The sequence below is a fragment of the Lagenorhynchus albirostris genome, chromosome 9, assembly GCF_949774975.1.
Source record: "Lagenorhynchus albirostris chromosome 9, mLagAlb1.1, whole genome shotgun sequence".
NCBI classification, from domain to species: domain Eukaryota; kingdom Metazoa; phylum Chordata; class Mammalia; order Artiodactyla; family Delphinidae; genus Lagenorhynchus; species Lagenorhynchus albirostris.
The window spans coordinates 15,108,707-15,121,816 of NC_083103.1; the positions used below are offsets into that span (position 1 = coordinate 15,108,707).

Genomic DNA, 13,110 nt, shown 5'->3' on the forward strand with positions numbered 1-13,110 from the left:
AGAGGGCAGCGACCATTCGGCTTTTTCGACCATTTGCCCACTCCAAATCCCCAGCAAATAAACAGTGCCTGGCACACAGTACAAGCTCAATAGCCAACGGCTGAAGAAATAAATTAATACGTATTGACCCAAGAGCAGTGAGCATCCCATATAAGGCAGGGTGGTGCTGAACGCTGAGTTGGTCTACATGCTGAGTCAGAGCTGCAGAATTCGCAGGCTAGAGAGACGGGGAGAGAGAGAGAGAGAGACATGGGTGCAGGGCCAGGAGGTTTGTGGTTGACCGAAATCAACAAAGGACAGATCTTAAAAAGCGCTTGGCCACAGTTGCCTGGGAGGCAGCATCATACACTGCGGTTTTCCATTTTTTTCCTGCAAAGTAATCTTTTTTCAAATGAAATCATACACCGTACCCTAAATGCATAACAGAGCTTTCCCGGTGGATGTCAGCTGGGGCTATGAGGCTGGCCTGCAAACCAGCGGACTCTTGGGGCCGCTCCTGCTTGACCAGTGACGGCCTCCTTTCCTTCCCCTTCCCTCGGAGAGGCCCCAGGAAGGCAGTGGCTGAGGGCAGGCTTGGTCTTCAGGGAGGTCATTTAGGGCAAATAAGTGCTAAAGTGGCTCAAGGAACTTTCCCCAGCGATGAGGGAGTGGGGGTGAGGGTGGGGTGTAAAGAAAGCAAAAGGCCCTCCCAGCAAGTGAAGGACAACCCAAAGCGGCCAGATAAGCAGTGACTGAAATAGTGGCGTGGCCACTAGGGAACACGAGGACTCACTATGGGAAGGACTTCCTGGGGCAATGCTTTTGGAAAGTGAAGCATCGCCTGCAGATACATCGTGTGTGTGTGTGTGTGTGTGTGTGTGTGTGTGTGTGTGTGTGTGTGTGTGTGTGTGTAAATCAGGCTTTCAGATACCAGATCCACTGAAACCGAGGTGCAAGCCACAGGAAGGACCCATTCAGGACAAATCAGCCCCCTTACCCCCTGCCATGGCTCCGATATGGAGCAGCTGTTGTTTGGTCTGCTCAACATTCCTTCCTCCTTCTTCTGAAAATAGCACCTGGTTTTCCCTTTGGGGTACCAGCCCTCTGACACTTTCAGGCTGAATCCTCCCACCCATACACACAGCCCCAAACACAGACCCCTCAACACTGACCAAGTCTGGTCAATCAGCATAGTCTCTCCTTCTGGTTTCAATGATTCGTCAGAGATGGTCATGTGACCCAAGGCCAGCAAATAAGCTTCAACTCTGGGACTTTTGTAGGAACTCCTGGGAAAAAGCAGCTCTCCTTTCACTGGATTTGCAATAAGCAGGATGTCAGTCTGGAGCTGCTGGCCACTGCCCCACTGCCACGTGGGGAGTGCTTACTGGGGACTGAAACCCACGAGGAGAGAAGCAGAGGGCACAGACCTGGGCATTATCTGAACTGGGACACCAATAAACAGGCCCCCAGTTGCCACTATATTGGAAACCAATAAAAAACGAATAAATTGCCTGTCTTCTTGCTTAATCAGGTTTGAGTTGAGTGCTGGCTTCCAAGCAATGCAGCATCTGACCTCAGTTCAGCCTTTGGCTGGCCTCTCATAACCCCATCGCACCCCACCACCCTCACCCTGTCTCCCCCTGCAGCCAACCTTCACATCTGGCCCGTCATTGGTTCCTCTGACCTGGGCAGCAGCTCTAGCCTTCCCCTCAGACCCAAGGACTGGGCACAGGCCAGCAGCCTATACCCTAGCCTTCCCAGCCGTCTGGCCCCGCCTAGGGCTCTGTTTTGGCTGACCTAGTGAGACCCCTCCAATCTGGGCTCAAATTCACTCACTCTGCCCCCACCCCCTCCTTGTCCTGCTCACTGGACTTCAGTTCTGCTGGGAGAAACAGACACTACATAGTGAACAGGGGCCTGGAATCCAGTCACTCCTGAGCTTGCAGTGGGAAGAGTTACCCCATGGCTTTGGTCCATGGCCTCAGAGAGACCTGCTATGGGCAGAGGCTGTGGGGTGTGACTGGGCTCAGTTGTCAAGCAGGTGGGGAAAGTTCCTGGATCTCTTACCTGCTGTATCACCTTGGGCAAGCTGTCCTTTCTAAGTCTCAGGATCCTCAACTTTTTTTTTTTTTTTTTTGCGGTACGCGGGCCTCTCACTGTTGTGGCCTCTCCCGTTGCGGAGCACAGGCTCTGGACGCGCAGGCTCAGCGGCCATGGCTCACGGGCCCAGCCGCTCCGTGGCATGTAGGATCTTCCCGGACCGGGGCACGAACCCGTGTCCCCTGCATCGGCAGGTGGACTCTCAACCACTGCACCACCAGGGAAGCCCCCTAGATGATTCTTAAGCAGCACAAAGTTTAAGACCTGCTAACAAAAGCCAAGAGGCAGCTGTCTCCCTGCCCAGGTCCGCAGGACCCTGGCTGAGGTTAACATGGAGGATGGAAGTAAAAGGTGGAGTGACAGCCTGAGCATGTAATGCCTGGGAACCATGAGGCTGTCTTCCATCAGGATTGGAATCAGCCACATTCTCTCCACAGCACAGTTTTGCTTTGTTTTTTGGGTTTGTGTGTGTGTGTGTGTGTGTGTTTGTTGTTTTGGGGTTTTTTTTGTTTGTTTTGGGTTTTGGGGAGCTGCACCAAGTGGCTTGTGGGACCTTACTTCCCTGACCAGGGATCAAACCTGGGCCCTCAGCAGTGAAAGTGCAGAGTTCTAACCACTGGACCACAAGGGAATTCCCCGTAGCACAGATTTAAGGTCACAATAGAGAACGTGCCTGATTGGAGTGATCCAGGCATGCAGTACCAGTGCCTGCTGGGCAGAGTCTGAGTTTGGTCCTGGCTCTGATACCTGCTAACTCTGTGGTCCTGGGCAAGTCACTTCCCCTTGCTGGACCTCCCTTCCCAGTTTGTCAAATGAGGACGCTGGACTACGCTAGTCATTGTCAAAGCATTTTTAAGCAGTTTGGCCATTTGTATATCTTTTTGTTTGTTTGTTTGTTTTTGCGGTACACGGGCCTCTCACTGCTGTGGCCTCTCCCGTTGTGGAGCACAGGCTCCGGACGCGCAGGCTCAGCGGCCATGGCTCACGGGCCCAGCCACTCCGCAGCATGTGGGATCTTCCCGGACCGGGGGGCGAACCCATGTCCCTTGCATCGGCAGGCGGACTCTCAACCACTGCGCCACCAGGGAAGCCCAGGATCCTCAACTTTAAAGTGGGGATCATATCACTACATACCTGACAGAAGGACAAAAATCTACAAAACTTACAGCACCAGCTGGTGGTGAGGAGATGGCACAAAAGGAACTCTCACTTGTTGCTGGTGTGGATGCAAAATGGTGCAGCCACTTTGGAAGACAGCTTGGCAGTTCCTTAAACAGCTAAATATACCCGTACCATACAATTCAGCAATCATGCTCCTAAATATTTACCCAACTGATTGAAAACTTATGTCCACACAAAAACCTGCACATAAATGTTTATAGCACTTTTATTCATAATCACCCAAAACTGGAAATAACCAAGATTTCCTTCAATAGATGAATGGACAAAAAAACTGTGAGACATCCAATGGGACGTTATTTAGCAATAAAAAGGAACGAGTTTTCAAGCCATGAAAAGACCTGGAGGAACTTTAAATGCATATTACTAAGTGAAAGAAGCCAGTCTGAAAAGGCTACCTACTGTATGATTCCAATTATATGACATTCTGGAAAAGGCAAAAGAAAAGGAGGCAGTGAAAAGATCACTGGTGACTGGGGGTGAGGAAGAAGGGAGGGAGGATGAAAAACGTGTGGCGGTGTCATCTTATCTGACAAGGCAGAGGGTGGCCCAGTATCCACTGCCCCTCCTTTCTTCGTAAGAGAATTATAATTGGGCAGATGGTCCCCCAGAATAAAGACTCTATCTCCCAGCCTCCCTTGCAGCTAGGCATGCCACATGACTACATTCTGGCCAATGGGACCTGACAGGAAGTGATGTATGCACCCTCTTAAAGGAAGGAGCACCCTGTCCTTTTCTGATTTCCCCCTTCTTGCTGACCAGAATGGAGAGACTGGCATGGGCCATCGTGGGTCATGTAGACAAGCGATGGTTAGAGCCTCCGGACAAAAGGAACTTAGTCCCCTAATGTTTTTGTATCAAAGAATCCCCCTAGCTCAGAATTTTCCTTAGAGAAAAATCAACCTGTCTCTTTTTTATTTTGCATTTTTGTTCACATGCAACCAAATGCTTATCCTAACAAATGCAAGGCCTTTCAAGGACTGTCCTGAGGATTCTGCATAATGTAGGTAAAACAGCTTCACTCACTCATTCATTCATTCAGCAAATAATAACCAGTTCACTCTGCTGGGATCTGGGGGTTCCACTAAGAACAAAACAGACAAACTCCTGTCCTCTGGAGTCCATACTCTGGTGCAGGAGGCAGCCTATCAACGTGAGGATGAATTAACTACGGATTGGCATGAGTACTATTAGGAACAGCTAACGCTTACTGCACCCTGAGCTTACTACGTGTCCTGTTCTAAGCGCTCATCATATATTACCTCATTTTATCTTCACCACAAACCCAAGAGGTGGGTGCTGTTGCTTCCTTATTTGACCGGGGAGGAAGCAGCGTCACTGAAAGGTTGAGAAACCTGCCCAAGGTCACACAGCTAGTAACTGGAGGTTCAGGATTTGAACCCAGGTCTGTTGGACTTTAAAGCCTTAACCACTGGGTTCTCCTGCTAATGAAGGAAATAAAACAGGACAGGGCGATAAAGAATGATAGGGTGTCCTCTGATGGCTGCTATCAGCAACAACAAAAACAGCAAAAGCAGCATAAAACCCCGTGCTGAACACCTGAGCTCCCTTACCTGGGTAGCCTGCGTCGAGAAGTCTGGAAAAAGGTTGTGCCCACGTTTTTAGAAGTTCAAATTCAAAGGGTTCACGTAGCTTGGATGATGGGGTCGGAAGGTCTGGTCCCTGCAAGCTCGGGGCTGTCCAGTAGATGCCCACCTGTCAAGACAAGCAGAATCAGCTGTGACTGCCTCGTGGGGGGGACGCCATCGCTCACACTGCCCGAGGTCTCATCTTTTTTTTTGAAATGTGCTCCGGGCCCTGAGGAGAGAGTGTGAAGGGGCAGCCGGAAGGAGCCTGGGCTTGGGCATCAGGACTGGGGAGGCATCATCTAGGTCCCAGCTGAACTTGCAAAAAATTCCAAGACACAAAGATATGTATGTGCCTGTGTGTGTATGTCCTGAATAAAAATACGCAAGTGTCACACCCACTGTGTCTAGCATGGTGCCCTTTGCAGAGCGGGAGGCTTGACAAATGTTTCCCGATTTGCTTTGACGTGAAACAAAATTTTATATGTCTGAGTGGGAGGAAACTCTGAGAGTTCACACGCATTGGTGGAGAGATTCTTCCTCGTGTGAAAATGCATTCCTGAGATGCTCCAGCCAGCCAGACCAATGGCCTCATTTTATCAGTGAGGAGACCGACACCCAGAGAGGGGCAGTGACCCGCTCCAAGTCAGAGAGCAAGTTGGTGTCAGAGTGAGGCCTAAACCCCAGGTCCCTCCTGACTCATCATGGCCAGGTGCTCTCTCCCGGGCCACACCCTCCTTTGTTGTTGACAGACTTGCACCCCTGGAGCAGCCTGGGCACAAGGTCTACTGCCTGCCTGACAGGTGAATGCTGGTCACAGGCCAGAATGGAGAATTGTTTCCTGACTTCGTCCAAGCCCAGACAAGGTATGGGAGGCGGTGCCCGCGGTGGCCGGGAGCCTGGGCTTGGAGGCAGGGGGGCCTCGGTCACTTGTTGGGGCAAACTCTTTCCAGGAGAGAGAGACCCTGGGGAAGTCAGGTGTCCTCTCAGAGCATCAGTCTCCTCCTCTGTAAAACAGGGATAGTAACAGCATCTCTCGTTGAGGATTGCAGGGAGTGAAAATGACACTCCTAAGTCTGTGAAGTCCCAGCAGAGCATTTGGCTCACAGCCATCACTCAATAAATGTTAGGGAGGCGACACAAGGGAGGGTATCGTGAGCGCTGCAGGGGGAGCCCCTTTGTGCCCTCGGCAAGTCTTCAGACAAAACTCTCTCAAGGCCACCAGTGACTCATGCCCGCTGCTCCCGCTGTCCATCCCCATCTCTGCCTTCATGCACCAGGGTGGGTCCCCAACCCAGCATACCTACCTCTCCCCGCAGCTGCAGCTCCCCACCTGCCCGCAGGCTCCCCACACCCCAGCCCACATTTCACCAGCCAGCAAAAGGAAAATGTCATTAGCACTCTGCACGCTGGTGAGCTAATGTCACCAGACGGCAGCCAGTGCGTGAGAACTGGGGAGGGCGGAAGGTGGGGGGCGATTCCCCGGGAGGCGTGGCGTTCTCAGCTTTTCCCAATAAGGGTATGATGAAGAAATAAATAAATGGCTGCAGGAAAGAGGTGACGATGGAGACCGTTCTTCTAGCAGCACGCTGTGGGGCTGAGCCTTTCTCCTGGGCTCGCCATGGCTGCCTGTGGTCCCTGCTTCGGCCCCTGTTCGGATGATAGATGTGTCTCAGCCTCTCTGGGCCTCATCTTCACACATACAGCTGATGAAGAAGCTCACCAGGGGGACCCCCAGCTTCCACCTTTCATTTCCACCCCAGCCCACGCTCCCTCAAACCTGCTGAGAGAAGCAGACCACCCCCTCAATTAACATGGCAGTGGGGGGGTGCTTCATCTCCTAGGAGGAGGTGGCAGCATCGAACCTCATGGATCCGCAGGCAGGCATTCTGGGTTCCAGCCCCAACACGGCACTAACTCTCTGTGAGCGCTCAGGCTCAACCTCCCCTTCGTGGGGCCTTAGTTTCTCCCTCTGTGAAAGGGGGCGCCGGATACAGCATCAGTCCCGACAACGTCTCCGAGTCAGCTCTGAATCCCCCAGCTCACAGGCAGAGATGCCAATGTAAAGCTCCTTCTCTTCCAGTGTCCTTATGCCACCAGCACTGATGACACCCACAGGCACGTTAAGGCCTCCTGGAGGAGGGGGCAGATGTGTGTGTGTGGAGACAAGAGCAGGGCGCTCCGGGCAGGGGGCCTGGGTGAGCAGAGGCCTGGAGATACCCAGTTGCGGGGGGGGGCACCTGGAGCCAAGGCTGCCCGACAGGCAGCTGGGAAATGAGATGGAAGAGTCCTGTGGTCAGTGCTTTCCACGCATTTTCCCATTTAATCCTAACACTGCTAGCATTCCCATTTTATGGATGAGAAACTGAGGCTCAGAAAGGTTAAGCATTGAGCAGACACGTGGTTGTTAAATAGCACCGATTGGATTTGAACCCCGTAGTTGATTTAAGAGCAGAAGTTCTTGATGCTGTGGGGTGCCACTGTCTAGACTGTTTAAGACAGAAGGAGCATGAGAGAAATTCAGGAGCGTTTGTGTCATAAAGGCATGCAAACGAGCTCACGTGATATGCAAGGGTGGGCAACGCCCACGTCTGCGGGGGAGGGGTGGGAGAGTTTAGCACGTGAACGTGTGTACATTGTAAATGTGGGTGGCTCACTGCTGAGCGAAGCTGCTGCCCTGAGTCCGGGCCCAGAAATGCCGAATGGGGAGGATGTGGCCGAGTGGCCAGTGGGGCAGGGGAGTGGGCAGGCAGAAGGCCCTGCCATCCCATGGTGACCCAGGCAGCCCTGCGCTGTGGGCTGTGAGCTGGGCCTGCGCTCATGGTCCTGCTGTGCGGGCCTGGCCTGCATCGCTTGTCTGCGGATCCCATACTCCCCTGACTGCTGCCCAGGAGAGCAGCACATCCTGCCCTCGGCCTCTTCCTTGACTTAGTCTCCCGCGTGGTCCCTCGGGATGCCTGTCCCAGCCGGGAACAGATCCTGTAGACTGAGCCTGGTATACACCCGGGGCTGCTGCCGGCGGGCAGGGAAGCCGGCGAGCGAGTGCACCTCGCACCCGCTGGGGACCAGCCGGACCTGTACTCCAGCCACTAGCCACTGGCTGTGTGATCAGGGCATGCGACCGGCCTCTCTGAGCCGCAGAGAACCCTCACAGAGCTGCTAAGATGACTACCTAAGGGAAAAGGCATGCATTCTATAAAGTGCCGTGCCCACAGACAGGGCTGTAGTTCGAATCCCAGTGGCCAAGATAACCCAGGAATTAGTAGAGTTCCCTAGAGAGCCATGACTGGGAATCCAGCCAACGCCTTTACGTAAGTCCCCCTCGCCCCTCCCCTGGGCCTCAGTCTCCCATCTATAAAGCAAAGGGTCCTCAGGCTCAGATACGGAGTGTGCTCGGCCCCTGCGTGTCTACTTTTCTTCACCATGATTCGCTATTAACATCACAGCTGGATTTCATTTACCAGAAACCAGAAGGCCATTCATGTAGCAGTAAGCTGAGTAAATAGGGCCCAAGACAGGTAAGTTTTGATGGGAGGAGAGAGGTTTCATGGTTTCACGTTCGAGTCGCTGACTAAGAAGGAATGTGATCATTCTAGGAAGACAGAAGGAAGCATGCAGGAACAGAGCGGGGCAGAGCTGTTGGAAGTCGACAGAACTTGGACAAACTCTCTCCCCAGGTTTGCATTGGGCTGGCCCTGAATGCCACAGAGAAGACACAAGGAGTTCTGTTTCCTGGAGACCTCAAGGAATGGGAGCATTTACTCATTTGGTGAGCATTAACTGAATACCTGCTGTGTACTGGGGCCTCCGGGGGTGCCAGGGATGAGAGAGGCACCAACTCTGCCTTCAGAGGAGCTCCTGTTATGGGGAAGAGTGACAATGCCCTTGTCTCCATAGTTCAAGATGGCTTAGGAGGACTCATCACATTGCTTTCAGTTCAGAGGAGGGAAGGACCCCTTCCTGCTTGGGCCCCAGGGAAGGCTTCCTGGAGGAGGAGGCAGATTTGAATGTATGGGGATGAGAGGAGGGCACTGTGAACAAAGGGACCAGGGTGAGCAAAGGCACAGAGGTGTCCAAGTGTGAGGTGAGTATTCAGGACCAGGAGGCAAGGCTGCCTGTAGGGATAGAATGGGAAATGAAATCGGAAGGGGCTGGATGATTAAGGTCCTTGAATCCTGGGCCGAGGTTGATGAACTCTATCCATAGAAAAAGGGGAGCCACTGAAGGTCATAGAGCAGAGGTGTGCTTCAGGTGGTTGAAAAGCAGCAAGGAGCCCAGGCAAGTGGAAACAAATGATGAGAGGATGGAAGGAGGATGGGCAGGGCCTGATGGTGGGGCTGGATAAAGGGATGCTGGAGGGGTGGGGAAGGTAGGGGGCATATGAAACCGGCAGGTTGTGGGCAGGGGACGCAGATGTGGGATGATGACTGGATTTAGACATGGTGGATTTGCATCCTGGCTCTGCCACTGTCACCGTGTGCTCTCAGGCATGCCAGTTTACCTCTCTGGGCCTCAGTTTCCTCCCCTATAAAGGGAAAAAAATAAAACTGCTTCAAAGAGATGTGAGATTCAACCAGATAATATACGAGAAGCGCTCAACATAGTAAGTGATTGTTGGATGTCTGCTTCCTACAATGTAAGCATTTGTTGCTTTTATTAATTAGTGGTGACCTTCCCCTATTACAAGTGAGGACGCTGAAGTTCAAAGTCAAACAAGTGGCTGGAATTGGCAGTCACTGGGCCTCAAATCGTAAGAGAAGCAAATTATGAGCAAATAAACGTGGGATGACTCAGAAAAGAGTCTTGATTTTAAAATATTGCTAAAGAGAAGGGCTGTTTGATGACTTTTGTGCCATATGCTTATTAAACCCAAGCTATATATGTGAACTAATAAGTAAAATGAGTTAATTAAAAAAATCAACCTTCAGGATGCATCCACGTTACCTAATGGCAGTCCATAAATATAAACATAAAATCTTAAAATACAAGAATGAATTGCAATGCCCAGCAGCTCCAAGAATCTGCAATTTCTCTGTCTGCAAATAAATGCTACTGATTTTAGCTTGGGTTCTCATGGCTCATGAATGAGCCTTTGAGAAGTCATAAAGAAAGGAATTATTTCCAATTGTTTACTCACTAAGGATCATATGTATTGAATTTAAATTGTCTCTGATCCCTAATTAGTATAAACCAGATTAGAATCTGAGTACAGCAGATCTGGAAAGAGCCCTTGGAGACTAAGACCTTAAGCTCAGTTTTCTTCGTTTTATAGACCTGGAACCCAAGGGACAGAGAAGGAGAGCTACTTGCCCAAGATCACACAGCAAGTAAGGGTAGGATCCAAGCTAGAACCTGAGCTCCAGGCACCCAGGTTGGCATCCTGCTCGGGTCCCTGCAGCATCTGTGATCAGATCAATAAATCCAGCCCTAAGGGATGTGCAGGGATGTTCCCCGGGCCTTAGCCCGGGTGATTCCTATAATAAGAACTTTCTCCCCGCTCTGGGGAAAAGTAATCTGCCCAAGAAAGGACCCTCAAAGCCCAGCGGTCTAACACTGATAGCAAAGTTCTAAGACGCTCTAGCACATTGCTGCGTATAGAACCCTTGAGCCCCTGTTCGCAACCTGCTTGCCAGGCAGCTCAGCCAGGAGAGAGACACACTGGGAGCGCTGGGTTCTGTTCTAAGAGGGGCTGCAGGCTGGGACAGCCCAGGCCCATGTCAGCTCCTCCCTGTGTTCCAGGTGGGGCTGGAGGCACAAAGGCCTCATTGTACAGTGGGGAAGGGAGGGGTCTCAACTCAGCCAGGCTCGTGCTCTCTCTCTCCCTCTCTCTCTCTCCCTCTCCCCCTCTCTCTCTCTCTCCCTCCCCCCCCCCCCCACACACACAGACGAAGGAGCTTTGCACGTGGCACAGGCACGCATGCGTGTATGTTAAGCTTCAGCCTACACTCGATTGTGAAGCAGATGTTTAATTACTACCTGAGTGTTATTAATCAACACGATTAATACACAACCCATACCACATAATTACTTTGCAATTGCACCTAAAAGAAATATTTTAGTGCCGAGGGTTTGCTAATTACCCGGCCTTGCCGAAGGACAGGTATGATGGGCAGCATTTTTTCTTCTTTCCTTTTCTTCCTTTTCTCCCTCCCCTGTCCTCTCATTAATCTTCTGGGCTGATGTCCCCACCACACAGAACGGGGAGCCCAGGCGGGCTGCCGGCCTCCTCCCCGAGGTGCCACTTCTGCCCTCTCACCGCTTTCATGTGACTCTAAATCGCCCCCAGTCCTCTCCTCTCAGCTCTCCAGCTTGGAAATGCATGCCCTTTCCAGAAATGAAGCCGGCCTCCTACTGGCCTGCGGATGGAGAGGCAGCGGCAGGCAGGGGTTACCTGGGGACGGTCTGCAGGCAGCTAGCTGCCTGGAGTTGGATCCCAGCTCTACCAGTTCCTGGCTGTGTCATCTCTGTCAAGTTAACTGTGCCTCAGTTTCCCCAGGTGCAAGATGGAGACGAGAACAGTAATTACCTCAGGGGTTTCTTGTGAGTATTTAATATGACAGAATGCGTAAAATACTTAGCCACTGCCTTGCACACAGTCAGACTCCAGTAATACTTATTATAACTATCACTGTTATTATTTACGCAGAAATGGCCCCTCCAGGAATCCTCCTAATCACAGAGTCTCCCAAATGTTCAGGTTTTTGGATTCCACTCTCTACCCCTCAGATAGAGAGCTCGGTCCCATCTACCTGGAAACACCTCCTTACATTGTCCCCTCCCCTCTACCTGCCACCTCCATGGGCTCCACTTCCCTAATCCAGGAAGCCTTCATCCTCTCTCACCTGGCCCGCAGCCATTAGCCTCCACACAATCTCCCTGATGCTCCCCACACCCCGTTCCATCCTCCACTGGGTGGAGAGACAGATCCTCACGGAGCAGAGCTTGGACTATGCCACTCTCCCGCTCAACAACCTTCTGTAGCTCACCATTGTCTATGCAGCAAGGTCCACCTGCCTCCGCTGGAAGATCACTAATGCCCCAAATTCCACCTTCATTTCTTAAGTTCATGAGCCCTAAGCTTTCGATGATGGAGGAAGGAATGAATGAATGTCTTGCTAGACTTGAGAAGCATACACACCCCCCAAGCTGGGACGTCCCAGTGCCTTTTATGCACCTGGCCTTGAGGTTTATCCCGGAAGTTGGGGTTTATCCCTCACTGTTTATTTCCCCTCCACTTTTCCCCTCCCCTCTCCCCCCGACAAAAATCTTTCCCAAACCAGCTGCATTTAAGAACAATCCATCTTTTAGGGCCCAGAAACCACAGGTCCAGCTGAGCAAAGAGACTATATAAGGACCCTCAGATGCAGGGGCCAGTGTGTGGTCTGCTCGAGAGATGAGTGTAAGGGACACGGTGACAAACTCCAGCACAGATGGCACACGGAGAGAGCCAAGGGGGAGGGTGCTTGTGTGTGCATGTGTACATGGTGTGCACACTTTCGTTTGTACAAGTAGGGCCTAGGTAGCTACCTGTGTGACTTAACTCCTTCAGTTACAAAAATATCAAGTAGTATGAGTCATTCATTTACTTGATAAACGTAAAACATTGGGCTCTGAAATCAGACCGTTGGTGATAGAATCCTCTCACCTCTGACTAGCTGTGTGACTTCGGGAAAATTCCTGAACTTCTCTGAGCCTTGGTTCTTAGTTGTAAAACGGGGCTAATCGTAGCCCCTAACGATAGCGTTCTCGTGAGGAGGTAACGCACACTTTGATCAGCACCTGGCACACAGGAAGAGCCAGACCAAAGTTAGCTCTTTTATTATTAATAAGAAGAAGAATTAATAACCCCTGGGAACATAGAAACTCAATGACTGAAGCAGAACATGGCATGTAGTGCTAGACCAACGGGTGGAGAAGGCCCTGCAGAACATTAAAATGGAAGGTAGGAAAGTGACTTTTGTCATTCGCTTATTCATTCAGCAAACACTCATTGAGTGCCTCCTGTATAAATCTCTGTGTTAGGTGCCGCGGGAGGGTGGAGGGACTCCCTGTCTTTGCAGTGAGGCCAAGTGGAAGGTGCTGTTCACAAGTAGCTGGAAGCGGGCAGAGGCTGGGGAATGTTCTAAACCACTCACTGCTGTACCCCCAAAGCCTCAACTTGCCGGCCACTGGACACTAGATGAATGGATGGCAGCACGGCTGAAGATGCGGGAGAGCTCCTAGGTGAGCAGACTCAAGTCCAAGGAGAAGGCAAAGGGGAGGAAAG

General features: G+C 51.6%; 1 protein-coding gene across 2 annotated transcripts in view; it reads right to left on the minus strand.

Moving 5' to 3' along the window:
• TSPAN18 (tetraspanin 18) overlaps positions 1–13,110 on the minus strand; it is a 182,893-nt gene that overhangs the window by 58,648 nt on the left and 111,135 nt on the right. For both annotated transcript variants that reach the window (XM_060159346.1, XM_060159345.1), the window contains exon 3: positions 4,833–4,974. The gene's annotated coding sequence lies outside the window, so the exon portion shown is untranslated. The remainder of the gene's footprint in view (positions 1–4,832; positions 4,975–13,110) is intronic.